The sequence below is a fragment of the Danaus plexippus genome (genome assembly GCF_018135715.1).
Source record: "Danaus plexippus chromosome 9 unlocalized genomic scaffold, MEX_DaPlex mxdp_24, whole genome shotgun sequence".
NCBI lineage: Eukaryota > Metazoa > Arthropoda > Insecta > Lepidoptera > Nymphalidae > Danaus > Danaus plexippus.
This window is the reverse complement of record NW_026869847.1, coordinates 427,243-447,163: the sequence shown is the minus strand read 5'-3', so window position 1 is coordinate 447,163 and position 19,921 is coordinate 427,243. Positions and strand designations below refer to the sequence as shown.

The window sequence follows — 19,921 nt, the reverse complement described above, 5'->3', positions numbered from 1 at the left end:
CTCGTGTGAGGTCCTGCACCTTAATAATAATTGCTCTCCGATACCGATTGCTGCTTAATGAAGTGCTCGCCAGGACACCGGTTTCATTGATCACGCTTGTGACGCGTCACGAGCACCGACTGTTATAACATTCTCCTCGACTTTGTTCTCGCACTCTTCGCTCCGATGGCCTCCGTTTCGGTGCCCCAAGGTTGCGGAAGCCAGGTGAGGCTTCCACGTTAATAATTAATAATTATAATCAATCGAAAACACGGCGAGTCCGCTCGCCTTTCAACATAACTATCGATTACTAATTAAAGAATAACAAAAAAGCAACGTCCGATAAAAATTATCAGTTATCCACACACGCCACGGAGTAATTATACTTTAAAAGAAACAGTAAAGCCAAGCATGTTATATATAAGATTCCTGCGAACAAATTTCCTCTAGTATAACATCGCGTGCTCACTGCAAGGCGACCCCCGGTGACGATAGCACTCAAAGAAATACAAATAAACCTTATTAAATAGTTAACAATTATTCCATCGATTCGCTGACTTTTAAATGATAATTATACATATATTAAAATATAACAGCCGCTTCAGACGAGGCGAGCACTCCATAAATTTTATAAAACATTTTGCAATTAATATATAATTTCGGAACAAACAAACAAACTCATAAAAGTGATATTTCTTGGTGATTTAATATAAACGACTTACGAAATGACATATGGGTTATGATTAAAGTATAAATTATAGTGCTTTATAATAAAGACTCGATCTTGAAGCGCCGTCTAGGACTTCCATCACGAAATCAGATACATATAAAGATAAGTAGCAACCTCAGGCTTATATGGAACAAAGTAAGAGCTACATATTGACAATGTTTACAAGCAGTTTGTATTATTATAATAATATATAAAAATAACCTGAATTCGTTTATATGTTCCATACAGTTATATCTCGATAATTTCAAACATATTTAAAATTGCTAAATAATGCAGTCAGGTAAAGCACCTGTACTATCATTGTTCGGTTTGCAATATCGGTCAATGCCCCTAAGAAGTTCTTTTGATACCTATAGAGCTATAACAACAACTACAGGACTGATGTACATATTATAGTAATTAAAATATTTCATCGTACGAGAGCTATGGTTTAGGGTTAAGTTTAATTATATAGAACGGGAGCGAGCGGTGGGGTGCATTTTATGATTCATAATTACTGACATATTAAAACATTGGCTTTAACGACACAGCTCTGAAATTTCCTCTTCATTTAGTAACAGAAAAAAACAAGCGCGCATTGAAATATACGATGTGTATAGTCTCGAACAATAAGAGGTATTAATAAGAAGAGAACGGATCGCTGTGAGTGTGTATAGTGGAACGTCTCTATCAGCGTACCCGATCACCGAGCCGTTGACTCCATCACCGCGGAGATGACACGACAACAATGACTCGATCAGATCATTATCACTCCATCAGCACCACAGCTCACCACACCGCAGCACGGCTCACCTCGGACAGAACTGACGTTGACTTTACTTATTGTTGTCTGTACTCCCTTTGATTATCACGAGTTTGACGTTCCACTTGCTATGCTGACCACTGGCACTTGAGGGTACACATCGAGGCTTGTGATCGTTTGCGTCTTAACACTGTTGCACAATCATCCGTCAGGAAGATCATTTTGACTCCCGGCTCAGTTTGTCGTGAATACATAAACACTTGTAAATTTTTCTAATTTATTTTTCCGAACTGCCTCTAGTCCACGAGCGAACAATATCGACAAACTTCAGCCGGCGGTGAAGTGAAGCACAATCAATGTTGTATTCAAATATAAGTTCAGGCAATCAAAACCGTGGGGCCGGTAATGAATTTTGGAGATTTAGCGGACAAAAAGAACGGACAATGGCTGCGTATCAATCGATTAGGATCCTTTGTGTGAATTGATAAGAAAGCGGATATATCTCATTGGACGGATGTTTTCAACTGACCCGGTTTCGACTTGATTCCAGATTAAGTTTTTAATTATTGGATTTCTGAGCCGGACCGTCCCTAACACTCATATCACGTAGGATAATTTCATAATTCATAACTTCTATCGTTCACTCCCGAATCTATTTTTCTAATATAGAGCTGTCTTTTTCCGTCCATCTTAATTTAAAACATGCAATATTCATAATCGGCGAGTATCGGATTCGTTCGTAATCGACGTCACAAACTGATATTTCGGTTCTACTTTGGTTGTTTATATAAAAATAAAACTGTCAGGGTTATTGATTAACCTACTTTAAAAGATGTAACCGATATAAATATTAGTTTCACAGAGATAAATTTCAGTTATACTACAACTAGACGTATCGTGTGTAAATTTCATTTACGTGGGTATATTTGGACAGTGATGTTGAGAGGCGAGGTCCGTCAGTGTTGTTCGTGTTTCTGATTCACGTCAACAACAGCACAATAATAATACAAGTCTAATAATTACCCGCCATGCCATATTAGACATTAATTCAAACCCGAGACTTGCAATACGACGTCTCGTTTGATTCATGCGCACGCGCTTATAAATCTGTCGTTCTGGACAGGTTGCAGTCGAACGAAAATGGATTCTATTTTTATAGCAATTACTTTGCAAATAACTCAGCTCCAGTACGCCATGGATACGGGTGATGCCAATTGTCTTTGCGCGCAGATTAAATTGATTTATGTGACAGTTTGTCCGTCAGTCGTTTCTCGGTAAGTCGTAAAGCAGTGTCCGGGTCGGACCGCGTCGCGGAGGACTGAGGAGTGTTTCACGATCCTAGCTGATCGGAGATGAGACGGACATTCGATTATTATTTATTACCGACTCTGTGTCCTGTTGATGGTCCCATCTACACATCTGTATTAAATCGCAGGAACAAATGCCCTCAGTCACGAGTCTCAGTATGTTTGTCATATAACATTATTGTTAACAGTAGGTAAACGTTTAACATTTAGTTATTCTCGTGTTATGCTCGTGTCAGTGCTCACTTCTAACAGGGAATAATTTACATTCTGTCACATTATCCCAAATCGAAATTGTCTAAACGTTAAGCTGAAGCATTTACGATCATTAGTGACATTAGTTCTATTTGTGTCTAGCATTCCTAGAAAGTGGGGAGCGGCACAAGTCGGACACGTCGCTGTCGTTTTAGTGAGGAAACTGTTGACAAAAAGACGACGGAAGACGTGGTCACCGTGAAAAATACTACTACTACTACACACACACACACACACACACACACACACACACGCACTCTGGACATACTCACATTGTAACTGCTCTACCTGGACAGCAGATCTGGAACGATATGTAGCGTTTAATATAAAAGATGATCGACTTCGACGAACGCTGAGTATTTCAAATACATGACACAAATAAATATATAAAAAACGGTACAGCGAAAAAGTCTAAAATATGCTTGAAATAAATCGAAATGAATAATGTAACTGCCGACTGATCCCGCGTCACTCAAACAATATCATAGGTATTGCTTCCACGCATTTTTGTCGCGACGAAGATTGTTGACCGCGGACAGACATCCAATTTAACAATGAACATACTGTTCGGTCGCCGGTAGGGATTTAATTACTACGACTATAAAAAGAGGAGTAGTTTATTAGCAATAAATATATATGAATGTATCATTAAAACTCGTGGAGCGATACATCTATATATAAACATATATCATTGATTGATGTCTCAATATCACGAAACAATCAATGCCATGGTTCCAAATAAGTCGTAAACTTTCTGTTATTTTATTCGTAAATAATGAAATCGACCGCTTCCATAAATCATGTAACCGAATGTAAATACGACCCTCATACCAAGTTATTTATATGATTACGGCCTTTATTGCTACACGTATAAGAATTATGCATTTATGCAAATTTAGTACAGCTCGCGAAATAGAGCCGAACTAATACCTCGATCGAAATGGTTCATATCGCTCTCTCAATAAGAGCTATATTGATATAATTCGATCGGATATTAAACTCGGCACGCCTGATGAAGTCCTTCGTCGCCCGCTGCGCGTGCGCATGTGCCATGTACATGTAGTAATAATCGTTGTTAAATTGCAAACAATGTTCTCATTGAAAAAAGAGCATTCTTATAAAGCTTTTTGTATATCCAACGAGCGATCAAAAGTTTTATAAATAAAATGATATGTATCCCTGTGTGGGAATTTTCATTTTAATCTAACATTACTTATGTATGTATGGAGAAGGGAGAGAGGACGAGGGGACGGTTGATCATGGGATGATAATAGTAAGTCATCAGACAATCTTCAAAGAGAATCGTCTCTAAGCAAAAGTCAATAAGATGAAGCGTAAAGCGCTGGCGGAGTAAAGAACCGTTGGTTGCGTCCGTTCTATTTAATTAGATTCTCGTGAAGTCGTGAAGTCTTCTATCGGCACACAAAAGATGAATTTGTTGTATCTATCGATTACGATAAAGATTTCGTTTGCGGTTAACAAAGAGTTTTCGTATCAAATCACACAATTAGAAGTGATCGGCTGTATGGTTGTCGGGGTCTTTGTCGGCGCTTGTCATTGCGACTGTTGTGTTCCGCTACGGCCCGGCGCAGGCCGCAGTCGCTCCACACCCACGTGCTCCGACTCTAACAAGCAACGAACCTCTATGGGAAGCAATTTGTTTATCATATCAATAGTTTCGTTACACTAACGATAAAGTAACTTTTAGCATTCACGGATCTGTTAACTTTAAATATATAGTACATATTATTATTGATTTTGTATCCAAAGATATTTTTTTTGTTGAAACCCCGGCTAGTTTTCTAAAATCCGAAATCAAATATTTTCACATCAAGTCAAGTCTTAGTTTTAGTATATATTTCATCTTAAATATCAATATTCGACTCATTCATATTAATATCACAATAGCCTCAATAAGAACACACCAGTGATGTTTGGCATGAGACGGCACAGCTGAGACGACTCGTAGGAATTAGAATGATCGACATCATGAGCCTGCGATTTATGTATTGTCAGGGCACTCTACACTGCGCCGTCTACATTCCAGGTTCCACACTACATACTCCATACTGCAATCTTCATACAACATATTGCACAATTCACATCCAGAATTTTGACTACTACTCCAGTCACCACACTGAACAGTCCACAGTCCAGTTTCCACTCTACCCATTCCACGCACCGTACTGCACCATCCAAATTTCAGGTTCCATACTATATACGACACACTCCACAATGCAAACTGCATAATACATATTACACACTGCATACGCACTGCACATTTCATTTTCAACATACTATATTGCACATTCCACATAAAATATTAACTTCTGCAAATACAACAAATTGCACATTTACAGCCCACACGCCACAATGAAGGTTGCAGGCTGCACACTCAACACTACAGACTGCACTCTTCTCAATCTTCATCTCACATAATTATATATTGAACAATCACAACAATATCATTATATCCATCCAAAACACCCTTCATTAATGTCTTCACACATATAATTATAATTGGTCAATATGTATTGGAAAATAATAAAAAAAAAACTTATCGAATAACGAAGAATATAAAATATGACACGACATCTTACATCACGTACAAATAATAAAAGTTTAATAGTTAATTATTTTTGTAACCGCGAACCGCTTTGCAGAAATAGCACGAGGTATTTTACTATGGACTGAGTACGATAAATATAGTCCGTCGAATTCACACACAAAAAGTATGTTTTATAATATTTTGAGTTGAATCGAACATAAACATGTCAAATTCGATGGTATTTGGACAACGGCCACTGATCTATCAGCGAGATACAAAGAGGAACCGATTCAAATGTAAAGATAGATACTTTTACCTAAACAATAATAACGTAATAACTGTACGAGTTCTCCGGACCAGAATATCTCGCGGTGACGTCACTTCCGATAAAAGTTTTAATGGTTATGATTAATACCAGCGGAGTGCGTATTTTTCCGCTTACATTGTTACTGCGAGGACTGAAACCTGCTAAACCTAGAGGAGGGCGCGCTATCACTGACATTATAGGACGGAGCTCCTACAAAGATATACGTGACTTGCGAATAGACGCCCTGTTGAACGACACGGTGTACATGCTGCAGCAGAACTTGGACACTCCGAGTAGACACATTAATATGTACCGATAAATACTAAATATAATTAATATGATTACATTATATACAGCGAAGTGGCGCTAAAATGAACGCGCTATGAATAGTTATCCGTGAAGTTAAACGTGGAGTCCTGAGTTGTCATGAAATCGTCGTCATTGTATCGCATCAAACGGCGCGGCTAAGTGACGGTGATCGACAAAAAGGGATGAAGAGAGATTTTATTAACAGGCTTTCATCACCGACAAAAAAATAACGTTGAATGAGATAACAAATGATGTTGTTTGCTATTGAGAGGAAAATGGATTCTGCCAGGATTCGATCGCACTTAGCACCTTTGACGGAGGTGACGGGGAGCTGACTTGCTATAGTATACACACCCACGGGTTCTCTCACATTCAACATCCCCCCACGAGCCTCGCCCTCCCTCCGGTGTACGTATACACCGTGTTTCCCACACATTACTCACAGTAACAAAGAAAAGTCGAACTCATTGCGAAAACAACGAGCAGTTTTTAAAACGTCTCGGAAAACTAATGTTCCGTGACATTTTTGAGATGTAAAAGAATTTTATTAATTAAAGTATTGCTATCTGTCGGTAAGCGACTGACTCAAAACTACAGACTCCAGGAATGTGCTGAGTCACACGGCCACCCCAAAGTTTGCGCCGACAGCTGTGCACTTATTGTTATTCACACAGGTGTACGATAAATTAGCCATAAATGAAAACCCTCTTATATTATTTTATGTTGTTGTCTAATTGAATTATATTTATTGAGTTGTGTGTTGCGGCTACGTCACGGCTACGTCGCGGACGGTCCTTACACGATAAAATATGAAAAATAATTATAATAGTCATAGAAGGACAAAGCTGTGGGAGATGTGAGCCTACGCCTACTACCGAATACATTTAAATGTATTTAATGTAGTATCTCTAAACTTTCTCCTATGATCATCGGCTCCTTACAGTTGTAATGAGACCATAGTAGGTACTATTTTCAATGTATTGTTATACATTTTTGTGTCAATAAAGTTCCCCTGAACATTATAAAACTTTATAACTGACTAAATTATGAACAGTTTGCAATATAAGAACGACTGAACAATGCTGTTGAGAGCTTTATTTAATATCACCAAAGATATAACTGTAAAGGTAAAAATATTATATTCTCTAGTAGGTATGTATTTGAAACAAAAAAAATAGAGAATCTTATTAATTTTTGTATATTATTAAGAAACAGAATTATAAAGCATTATTCTGTCTCCAAGATCATTAACAACCGTTAACTCTATGTAAAAACAACATTTGTTTTAGTCGTCATTACTATAAGTTTTAGGAGATTAATGGAATTCTCGTTACGTGTCAAGTCAAACAACTCTCGCTGTAATCTCGGACCACACTCTCCGGATACGGTTATTTTTAATCATCATCTCATCAAATATTCTCAATAAAAGAAACAGAAGAATATTTAAAATCACCGCACAGATAATAAACGAGATACAAATCATACCGTTTCTTTTATTAAATTACATTTCTATTTACATAGCTACGTGTGGTCTATAATTTGATCCACTTTACAGTCGACGAAACGCCAACGACAAGTTCACGTGACGACATCTCATTACGAATGAACGTTTAAATAACTCGAAAGTAATAACATCAGAGACGACCGACGTGATTCGATCGGGACGGCGATCAAACTGGAATCGTCATCTTAAAACTGCCATCGGATCGGAACGTATAAAAAGTTCTAAATTGTCGATGAAGCTGATGCTGGGCCCTGTGATGATTGGATTACGAGCACGCTCATGACGAGGACTATAAAAACTAATGAAGCCCCGGGATCGTAAACAGACGGGTTCATGAGAGATGTCGCTGGCAGATTGGGAGTAGGCAGGGTACCGGCCGGCAGCACTCGCCGATGTCGGACATTAAATTGTAAATTATAAGTCATAAACATCGCGAAGGTTTCTCCAGAGCCGTTCCCTGCATAACTTTGCATGTTATTCAGGGTTGGAGTGTTTAAGAGGCATACCAGCCGAGAGACCGGATCACAGGGACCGTTAAACATATCCAATGTCCCTCATCGACGATCAGCTCCACGGGGACGACTGAACTGATTATGACGAAGAGTCAACGACCCGCCTGACGACCGAGACACTCACAGCCTGGAGGCAAGTTGCAGGTTACAGGTTACAGGTTAAAGGTTTGTTGTATTGACGCTTTCGATGCTATAATGAAAGACTAATGTAGGAGTCGGTGTGTGTTGTAAATAACAATATATCTGCCGGCCGTATATCTGAGACGTATCGTCAATAAAAGCGCCCCTCGGACGCGGAAGTGTGCCGCCATTTTGTCAAACGTCATCCACCAGATGGCGATAAATGCATCGCTCGCTCGTGATTAATGTGAATAGTTTACAATACGATGGTGAGAACTGAGAGTAAGTACTAGCCGGTTATATCTGTGATGCGCCCGCGCATGGTTCGCGGAACTCGTTACATACACATACATACATACCACCGCCACCGGCTACTGTTCAGTTAGGATACTTAAAACAGGGTTCCGTGTGGACGAAACCTAATTAATCTAAAACAATTTTAATAGAAAAAAGTAAATAATAAAGTTAATATTTATTCAAAAAAATTTTAAACAAATTTCATGAGTTTAATGTAACTTTAAAAAACCTGCACGGGGCTCTACATTAGTTAATTTATATATTCAATGTTAAACAACGCACGCTGCAAACAATGCGGAACTGCGAAGCACAAAAATCTTTAACATATCAAAAATAATATCCTCCATAGATATGTGTTTGATTGTTTTTTCCCTGCAATCGGCGCCAGCTTAACGGATTAAAGTTTTTATTGTGAAATATTAAAAGGTCTCAAACTGTCTGTCAACATTACATACGATAACAAAGTCAATCAACGAGTCCAGTGCATCGCTTCCCACCGGCGCGGCGCGGCGCGGATTTACGAGTCTTACTTTGTGTAGTTCGTCTGAACACACAGACAACTTATACACAGCACACATCTCCTTACAATAAACAAATATTTTTAATATTATAACACGTAACTGACGCCCGTTAATCGAACATTAATTATGAATTACGAGCGATCTTTCAAATCATAACAATATTATAGCTATCGGAGAGTGAGTTTTAACTCGGTCCGTGACAGCTGATGATCTATAAAATATAACGACGCCGCCTAATGTGTATGTGATATGTATCGACTATAAATTATGTAAATCAATATTATATGTGTATCAATAATGTGTAGCGCTTATAACCTGATCCGCGGCCGTACAATATTGGAAGAAGCGGCCTCGCTCAGGGTCTCGGTGCACGGACTCTCGCCGGCCAGAACCGTCTGTTACTGAGATATTTGAACCCATCTCGTTATAAACGACGCTTGAACTATTTTGATCAGGAAACAATCGTCGGGTCAGAGGTCGACCCTCAGCTGTGCAAACGTAAGATAGTGCCACAGAGGAAAATATGTCAGGGTACGTTCAAGCTAAATAACATCACTCCATGTGGCTGGTGGCATACAACTATTGGTCGGAGCGACTATTGAAATTATTAGGAATTTAATTATTTAGAAAATTAACGGGCGGCGGGCGGTTTGTGTGTTGGAGAGCAAATTGCGCGGCTGGTGGACGGCCGGCGTACAACGTGTTCGGAGGAGTCAGGGTGGGCGGCCAGAGCTGATTGACGGCTGATATTGTTTTGTGAACACCGACGAGACCGAACACACCGCTACTAGCTGATGCTGTCACCCGCCTCGTCATAGCTTCAATATATTAAATGTCACACGGTTTTTGAAACTAATTGTTCTCACTCTACAAATATTCGAGATCGTTAGAAGGTACCTATGGAATAATTATAGATTATTATGTCACCGTAAAATAATGTTCCGAACCGATGACACACATTTTTCTGTTTAGAGTGTACATACTGACTGAAGGTTCTCCCGTCTCCTCGCCACGTTTCGTTCGAGTGTCGTGTTCCGTGGTAAGGGCCGCGTGTCTGTCCTGAGCCTGAAACTGTGGTTTCATCGAAAATAGTTAATTTTAGTGTCGGTCACCGATCACCGAATAGCCGGTCGATTAGGTGGTGCGGAGGGCGGGCGGGAAGTGGACCGCTTTGACGTTCATAATGAACTATAACGCGACACGTTATATTATAAAACGTTCAGGAGTCACCGGTCGGGAGCGGGAGCGGGAGCGGCCCGGCTGGCGGCTGACTGACGCTCTCTGCACCAGCAGTGTTGTAAACAACACAACACAATGTTGATCGCGCTCACTGAATACATCTCCGCTGCAGCTCAACTAATTACATTGCTGTTTATCGAGCAGTCACTCACTGTATGGGTTATATGTTACTAATAACGATGACCAGCTCTGACACCTGGAAGTTTTATATCAGCCTCATTTAGATTCACCGAGTTTCAGAACGTCCAGAACTCATTTGATAGGGAAAAGTCAACGATGAAAGAGTTCCTAGAAAACTAAAAAACAGTAATCATTCTAAGTTAACACGAGTCTTCCAGAAGCGATATTGTATTATATTTGTATGTAATAGCGGGGCCAACGAAACCAGATAAATTTTGTAAACAAGTTTAGCTCAGATACATACAGACAGTTCGTCAGTTGGACAACGTCTCAGACGTGTGTTACAACGCTGACAATATTAACACCTCTAACACAATTAAATTTTTATAATATATAAATCCCAATGTTCACTAGTCTGAGGACGGAAGCACGCTATAATGTATTTATGTTAAGATCTGCTTGTTTGTTCGTATGAATGTTCGACTGTATTTCAAAGACTTTTTAACGGAATTTAATCTATATTCTTTAAACTTCGTATCTAAGTCCGTGGGCATCGGTTATATGATTCGAGGTCAAGGTCACTAGCCTTTTGCCTGGTACGTACTTTAAATATTATACCATTGACATCAGATAGATTAGAACAGGCTTATACAACGATATATATATAGTGTATAGAAGACGCGCATAACCTCACAGTCTTAAAGACAGATCGACAATGTATTTCTATATGCAGGCGGCGATGCTGCGAGTCTTAAGATTAAAGCATCTTATTTTACATACTTTTTGTTTAAGTATTTAAGCAACACGTCCGCTGTCATACAGCTAGTATTGTAAACCTCATGTATATGTGTATGTATGTATGCATGTATGTATGTAGCGCTGTCCGTGTGTGGTGTCGTGAGCTCGGGCCGCTCTAACCGTCGAAGGTGAAGGTGTTGTCGGTGGAGTGTAACGTTAACTGCGCACGTCACGTTACGCGTCAACCGATACCTCGGCGCTGTCTGTTTAAGATATTTGAATATATAATTCAGTTCGTGACCGTAGGATAGATTTATTACAATGGTGACATTCTCGTTATAAACTGGGGACAATAGTTATAAGGTTTATCTATCGGTATGTAAGGAAGGAGTGTCTGTCCGTTCATTCACATTACACACTACATCTTAAACATTTTGCAGTATCAATTCTGGACGTTTTATTATATTATTTATGAGTGTTTTAGTTCTAGTAATAAAGGAATGCGACGTTGTAAAGTCGACCTTATTACTATACGCGTTACGGTCGTGCCACGGCGTCCTTGCAGCCATCGATCTGCATCACCGCCGCGTCACCTTTGATTGACGGACAGACGGACGGACGGCCGCAGGTCCGATATAATTACACTGCATATTTTATATTGCACAATAATAAACAACACGCACTGTAGTATGACCTATCACAGAGGAGTAAGGTCCACATTGAACTGACACCTCTCAGACTGCTGACGAGTGAGGACACGATAGAACTGTATCAAGGAGTCTGTTTAGTTTACGTCACATCAGGATTTGATGACAACTAAAGATATCACGCTTAGACTGGACGAACAGAACGTGGGAGAAAGACTGACCAGAGGAGGTTAAAATAAAACATGTCATTCAATGATGATATTAAATATATGAGTGACCGTGGAGTGACGAGGAGTGATGGGGAGTGAGGGGAGTGAGGGGAACAGGACGAATATAATACAATACAGAGAGCCGGTGTTGATGAGATGTAGCAATAAAAAGAGACTAAGAAGCTGTCAACACGTGGTAAACAACCAGTGTAACATGAACCCCGGTGAAGATCTCCCCATATTTAGTGGCTCTACACCAACAGCCGCTTTTTTTATCGAATCTTAAGCGTCGGAGCGGCTCAGTGGCTACATCCCGTGTGAAGACGCGCGCGGCATCTCTATTATCTGCCAAAGATTAGCCTGATGACGTCACACACAGAACAACATGGACCGAGTGGAAACATTCAGAGGAACCTGAGAGGTCGCGGGGAGATTCATCAGGTCGACTGTCGGACTCAGAGCGTGTTCGTACAGGAATTACCACATTACCAAGGAAAAAGAAAGAGAATTGATATACTGAGTATTGTTGATTAGTCAGTCAGGACTTGTCTTAAACCTTTTCAGTGCAAATACATTTCATTAATAAAAATCATTTATAATATTAATATCTACACCTAACTCCGAGTCGCGCTGGACACAAGACACACCGACTCCGTGTCTGTACGACCTTCTCCTTGAATACCATGCAACTGCTATGTGAACAAAACACGCTGTCACTGACTGCCTTGACTACATGAATGATTGACTGATTGACTGATGACATGATTGACGGACGGCTGACGTCACGTCAGGTGATCTATACGAAGTCAGTGCACACGACACACGGACAGTGCTGTGTTGACTTCTGTATGTGGAGGTCCTACTAGCAGCAGCTGATACAATTGTGCTCCATGTTGAATTCTCCAGAAGCCTGCAGAGTGTCGTATGATCAGCCGGGTCCCCTCACCCCAGTTAGTAATGAACCACTCCGGGGTCAGACTTGAGCCAACTGTCATACCCACACTCCAAATAGCTGACCAATCACAGCCTCCTCTGAGGCTGGATGAGATTTAATTCTAAGAACACAGACTCCACTTGAGGAGCATAACAGTCGATGGTTTAAAAACTGTGTCGATCAATATGTGCCGGGTGTGATGTGTGTCGGTCGGCTCGTTACCAGCTCAATAAATGTTCCCATCAGTGTGTGACCTCGTTACTAACAGACGGAGCCGAGGACGGACTCGGTCAATACAACACCCGGCCGGCATCAACACAACGTGGGATAAACAGTGGCTCGGCGCGGAGGAGCTGGGGGATCAAACGGCGTCGTGAGCTCGGCGAGCGATGGACGCCTGCAGGTGAAGCGTTGGGCAACGCGAACACAAACAAGCGAGAATAAGGATGAGATCAGGGAGGATGCAGCGGATGGGAGCTGCGGAGGACACTGGCGCTGTAGGAGAATTGGCATGTGAATTTAACGATAGGTCATTGACCGGGCCGCTCTCGCCTGTTACACATTATGTCTGTATGTCACTGGGCATAACATACAAAACAACACGAGTGTGTTTATTTTCATTTAGGAAATAATATGTATATATATATATATATATATGTGTGTGTGTATGTATATATCGTCTAACGCACATCTCATGTAAAAACTGTTGTATAACGTAACGCTCTGTGTGTAGTGTGAACGCGGAGTAAGCTTATACAGCACCTCAGTAACCCCGCTCTGTACTGACTCACCGACTGTATGAAGTCATGTCCAGTGGGAATCACGACCGTGATCGCGAAACTCCTAACTGTAGGTTTGATCGACGAAATACTCACATTCATTCTTATTATATTGGTTTCTAATTCATAGAGAAACCTTTACTTACTAACTGTTTAATAATCAATAAAATTAATAATATTTTAAATTTATCACCAGCTTATTGAGAAAAATATCCAGACAATTTTAAAAATACAATTCCAATGATGTGTGTTGTGTGTTTGTCTGTCACAGTTAGAGGACTTGATCTCAAGAAATAATGAGGTGGCTAGGCGGAGTGTCCGCAGGTCGCCGGCCACAGGGGACTGTGCTGATTATATATTTATTCGAATTATAAATATATATATATATAAATAAAATGAAATTATTTCTCTCTTTGTATGTCAAACTTATAGCGTCTCGTCTGATGAATATATATACGAGTGCTAATTTGATTTGCTATAAATTAATAAATACACCACGACAGGTACCGACCGACATACAAGTGAAGGAGATAGGAACCCGGCATGTGCATTAATTATATATTTATATATATATATATATATATATATATATATATAAATATATACAATATGCACAGCCTAATGGTCTGACTAGAAGTATTATTAAGAGGAACGCTTCAAATATTTTTTTTAATGTTATAATAAATAGTTATTGTGTGTGTGTGTGTGTGTGTCCGAGCACGGCTTATCAGGCATCACGTGAACACCTCAAGCATATATATTGATATTCATCAGTTATTACACAGATATTAATTTAAATATTTTATAACTGAAACCATTTCGATGAAGTTAATCGAGCATTCAACAGGAAAAAGAAGAGAAAGAGAAGGAGAGAGGGGAGCGATGAATTATATCATTAGTACAAAACAAAAATGGTTAGTTAGAGAAGTATTAGCTAGCTGCCTGCATAAACAATACTTATTGATAATGAAGATTATAAGTTTCGGCTACAACGTGGTCAGAGACCCTCCCCCTACCCCCTCGGACCCCGCGGAGACGCCCCGCCACCCCTCCCCCCGCCCCTCACACACACACACACACACACACACACAAACACACACACACATTAGCAATAGAAATGGCGGTTAAAAAAAAACAACAGAGAGACGAAGTTCATAATAATAAAGAATAAGAAATAAAAATAAAAAAAGTTAGTTTATAGAGAGTTTAACAAACGACACTGAGTTAGAAATACGAGCATCAGCTGACGGCTCACTGTTCATATTAGAAATAACTGATTTACCTAAAGTTACCTACGATATAGATACGGGTATGTAGGCTTTGTTTGTTTGTTTGTTTGTAGTGTGTAGTGTCCGCCGCCTTCGGTTCACTGACAGGAACTAAGTCACTACACACGCGGGGATTTACTAAGTTCGAGCACAGACGACGCGACACACGGACGGACAGAGCGGCCGGAGGGATAGCTGACAGGAGTGATAGGCACGGAGAGCATGACGACTCCCCCGCGCTCGGCCCTCACCTGGGACTGACACCGCGCGAGCCTCGGCACGAGCAGCTGGACTCCAGCAGGAGCGGCACTGAGCACAACACGCGCCGCACTGACTACACACACTCCGCGCCACGGACACGCGCGGCCTCCGACAGGGGACGGCGCGCACTGACTCGACGAGACGCTCTCGCCCGCCACGACGCGCGGCACGACTCGCGACACGACGCGGCGACACGAGGCCGACACGATACGGACGAGCTTAAAACTTTAATTTTTAGTAAAATATTTTTATATTCTAATCGTTACTAGTCGTCCCGTCCCGTCCGTCCCGTCGGTCCCGTGACCTTGCCCGTCCGCTCCCCCCCGCCGGCCGCGTGCCGCGCGCTCCGTCCCGCTCGCTGGCCCCGCCCCGCCGGTGCCGGCCGCCCCCGCCCCCGGCCCGCCCCCCGCCCACCTCTCCGTCTCTCCCCCGTGCCCTCTCCGCCGCGCGCCGCTCGTCGCCGGTTGTTGTTATTATTGTGCCTACATCACTCACAACAACATTCTACTCAACGTTTTTACTTTCCGTTTTATTTATTTATCACTTTATATGTAACATATGTTTTCGGTGACGTGGATCGGTCGCGGGTCGATGACCTTGGTGACGTCACTGCAATGAACTTGTCGAGGAGAAAACCATAACAAACAGACGAGCGAAGGAAATATTAGAATATTAATAGGAATATACCTACCGATAGAGCATACACTGATTTGTGTGCGTGTCCTCGGGTGGGCAGGATGTCTTAGTATCACCTGTACCTAACACCTATATATAACAGGACTTATATTCACAGACAGTTACTATATAATTGCTTTACATTATTAACTAACTTCTGTTTCCGGTTTTGTCTGTGTATCATTCGACTCCTAGAGGTTCCTTCATCAGATCCTGACTGAGTTACTTAATCACTTCTGAACTAAAAACTATTCCAAACATCGTGTAGTCCTATTAAGAACTTCCTCCTTCTCGAGGTCGGTTAAATTATAACCTAAGTGACTCTTTCTCATCTTACCTACCTGCACGTGAATTTCTCGTCAAAGTCACTCTAACAAGGGTTCTCCAACTAGTTCTAGAGATTAGCAGGAACAGACAGACAAAGAAGGAAAACATCGTGAGGAAACCTGGTCTTATAATTTCAAATTATAAATTTGAAATCGCCAACCCGTCTTGAGCAAGCGTGGTGATTAACGCTCTAACCTTCTCCATGTGAGAGGAGGTGTTTGCTCAGCAGTGGGCTCCTACAGGCTGATGATGATGATGATAATGATGATGATGATGAGACAGACAAACAGATACCTATATTTAAATATCCACGTTTGTTGCAGGTGTCGTCTGTAGGTATACTTATGTACTTACACGAGCGTTCGTGAAACGGTCCTATCGTTAGCTTCATATAATGAACGTGTTGTGTGTTTGTCTGTCCTCGGGCCGCCTGTTGACAATCGACACTCTACTCTCTCATGCTCACTCTCTCGCCTCGTGACTAACAATCAGCATTCCATCTTCCGTCATTGTCTCTGATACAAGGACACGCACACGAGACGACACTACAACCTCGTATTTTGAAGTCGGTTAAAAAAAATTCTAATATTAAATAAGTCCCAGGTCCGCTCCTGTCCTCGCCGTCTATCAGTCCGTGTGTCCGTCTTTCCCTCGCTCTATAGGTAATGTAACCTCATAAACCCTGCTCGCGAGTCACCGCTCTCAGGTGACTCGTGATATAGTTCAAAGTTACCTGTGAGGGAGCTCCAGCGAGCAGACGGAGCTTGTCTGTCTGTGTGTTCGCTGCTGGGTCGGTCCAGGGGAGCCGGCGTCCTCCCCGTTCCCGACACCTCGGAGCAGGTATAGGTATTCATATCAGTAAACCCTAGTGTTAATACTCCTCCTACTCCTCACGTCACCCTGTAAGCCTCGTGGCCAGCCTCTCGTCTCCTCATCCCTCATAGTGTAATGACACGAGTCCTGTTTCTCATCATATAAACTCTTATTTATTCATCTTCAACACATAATATGACACTCGTTAAATAGAGAGTCAGAGCGAAGGAGAGTCATCGATGTACATTTTTAAACCAAGTTTACATCATGAAGTCTTCCCTCAATCTCGTAACTCAAGTGTGTAACCGTATCGCGAGGTCCCTTTACCTCATTTTAATAATAATGTTTGTGACGTCACCGCCGGTCCGTTATCAACGGAAGCCGGCCGCTGGCTGGGGACGAGTGTCCAGTAGCTTCCCGTCACTATCACCAGGAGCCTGCATCAGGTCACTAGCGGCTGAACGTTCTTTGAGTTTGTGTAGACTGACTCAGCATTGCATATGTTTACTAATACCTATTATTTTTTTTTATTCGATGTATGTAATATTTGAATAGTCTTATTAGAGAACAATAATAATTTAACTATCCGTGTTTTAAACCTATCATTATATGTCTGACGTGTTTGTAGAATATATTATTTTCCGACCGACGCCGCGGTATGTGACTAGATGTAACATTATTTACTGTTCATTTAAATAACATATAGCCCTTATCAAACTACATAATATATATATATAAGGTATCGTACAGGTGAGTGTGAGGTCGCGCACCACTCTCACCTCAGATAAAAACTTGCAACATATCATAATACACGTACCCGTTCCCCCTCACACGCCCCACGTGCCGTGTTTACCGACTAGCGACGAAGGTGGTGATGTTTATGAGATACAGAAATACAAAACTCACATACAAACATTATGTTACGTTCGTGAATAAGACGCCAACACGCCACATCCTAAAAAGGACTTTAAATATACCAATACTAGTGTGCGCCCGTGACTCTGTCCGCGGTGACTCCGGGCTCCGTGTTAATGTGACAAGTATTAAGTGTTTCAGAACAATAGACAGGTGCAGCGACATCTGGAGAGTGGCGTGAGGGGGTCAGATGTAGCATATATTATTCTGTTGTCTTAGCATACTAGTAAATATAATCAGAATCGGTTAAGCATTTTTTACTTGAAAGAGCACCAAACACCACACACCAGAGATGAGGTCCAGATGTCCAGGAGACCAGCGTCACCACATCAATATACTCATAGAGATATTATAATGTGTCTCCGACATTCTCCAAACCATTTCTTGTCATCATCCAACGTCATAACCTCCACCGAAAACTTGTCTAAAATTAATTATTATCAAAGAAAACGCAATATTGAATTAATGTAAAAAATAAGATCTCTCTTAAATCAATAATAAGGTACTATCAAGTGATCTTTAGTAGATATGTTGTGATCAACATACAGGCATTTATTTATATTCCTAAATATTGAATTAAAGTAAGTCGTATTGCACGTCACGACACACCCTGGGTTACATACATGTTACATACCCGAACTCTGTCCGTCATCTCAGACTCATCTCGCTAACAAACCATATTTAACTAAACAGTTGACAGTACAGTAGTTAATATATAGTGTTAAGAAGTGTTTGCACTATATAGATGGTATAGATAATGCAGAGATGTCGACAGGTTCAGGGAGGTACTCGAGAGTCAGGAGATCAGGAAGTCTTTCAGGTATATCATTGGATATGACGTCACAATAGATCTATCACCTCGCGAGTATTTAAAGGTCCCTGTACCGCGAGGTTGTCTGTCCGGCCGTGTGTTCCCACAGCGACCAGGTGCCGGGGCCTGTATGTGTCTAATGGAAGTAATAACTTGAGGTGAGTGAGACCCTCTGGACTGGTTTTCCCTGTAGCTGCCTCTCGCCGGCGCCCGCGCACTAATGTAGATAAACTGATCGCTCCGATCCCTTACTGGATTAATTTATGGTAATACGCTCCCATGGAGATACTCCGCGAGCGACTCACCATTAAACGCTTTTTATGTGAATCCGCCATCTTTGATCTGAGCGGTCCACCTCCAGTCACCGTCCCAGTACCAACACGACCGCCTTCACTACACGGCAATGTGCTTACAAATAGCAGTACCCGACATCTACTCTTGCATAACTTCATCGGGATATGTGACGTCAAATGTATTACAGCATGACGTCACCGATCGTCATAAAATTAAACTACCGACAGCCGCGTGAGAAACATCACGTGTGATGAGTTAGATGAAAACTAAATAATTATTATTGTAAGTACTATTAGCTACTAGCAGTCGGACGGCCATGGTAACGCGACTTGAACATTACGGATAAATAAATATTACATACGAGTAAATACTCACGAGCGATTAAACTCAAGCTCTTTAAGAAGCGAGTTGAACGCTAGCGTGAATAATGCGTATACATTTATAAGAATATTATAATTGATATCAGATACAAATAATGCGACGTGTAAAGATCTCATGGAGATACGCCTCGAGTGTCCAGACATGTTTTGTGTCTTCTGGATATAAAGTGTCTACTCCGTGACCTCGGAACCTCGGAAGACCTTTGTCGAGGACACGGGATGATAATACACAAACTGCTCCAGGTGATAACTCCAGAATAAACACCAAGAACAACCCCCCCCCCACCCCCGGGCGTGTGAGGAGGAGGGAGGCACTTCACACATCCTCGTATATCCTGATACATTTATTACGTCGGAGTTAATTTAACACAAAACAAAAACGG

The 19,921-nt window shown here is 41.3% G+C and overlaps 1 protein-coding gene across 1 annotated transcript in view; it reads right to left on the bottom strand.

Annotated features, from left to right (window-relative positions):
• LOC116767227 (protein tiptop) overlaps window positions 1-15,440 on the bottom strand; it is a 134,181-nt gene extending 118,741 nt beyond the window's left edge. Inside the window, 1 exon segment of the mRNA XM_032657466.2 lies at window positions 15,314-15,440. The gene's annotated coding sequence lies outside the window, so the exon portion shown is untranslated.
• Between the last annotated feature and the right edge of the window lie 4,481 nt (window positions 15,441-19,921).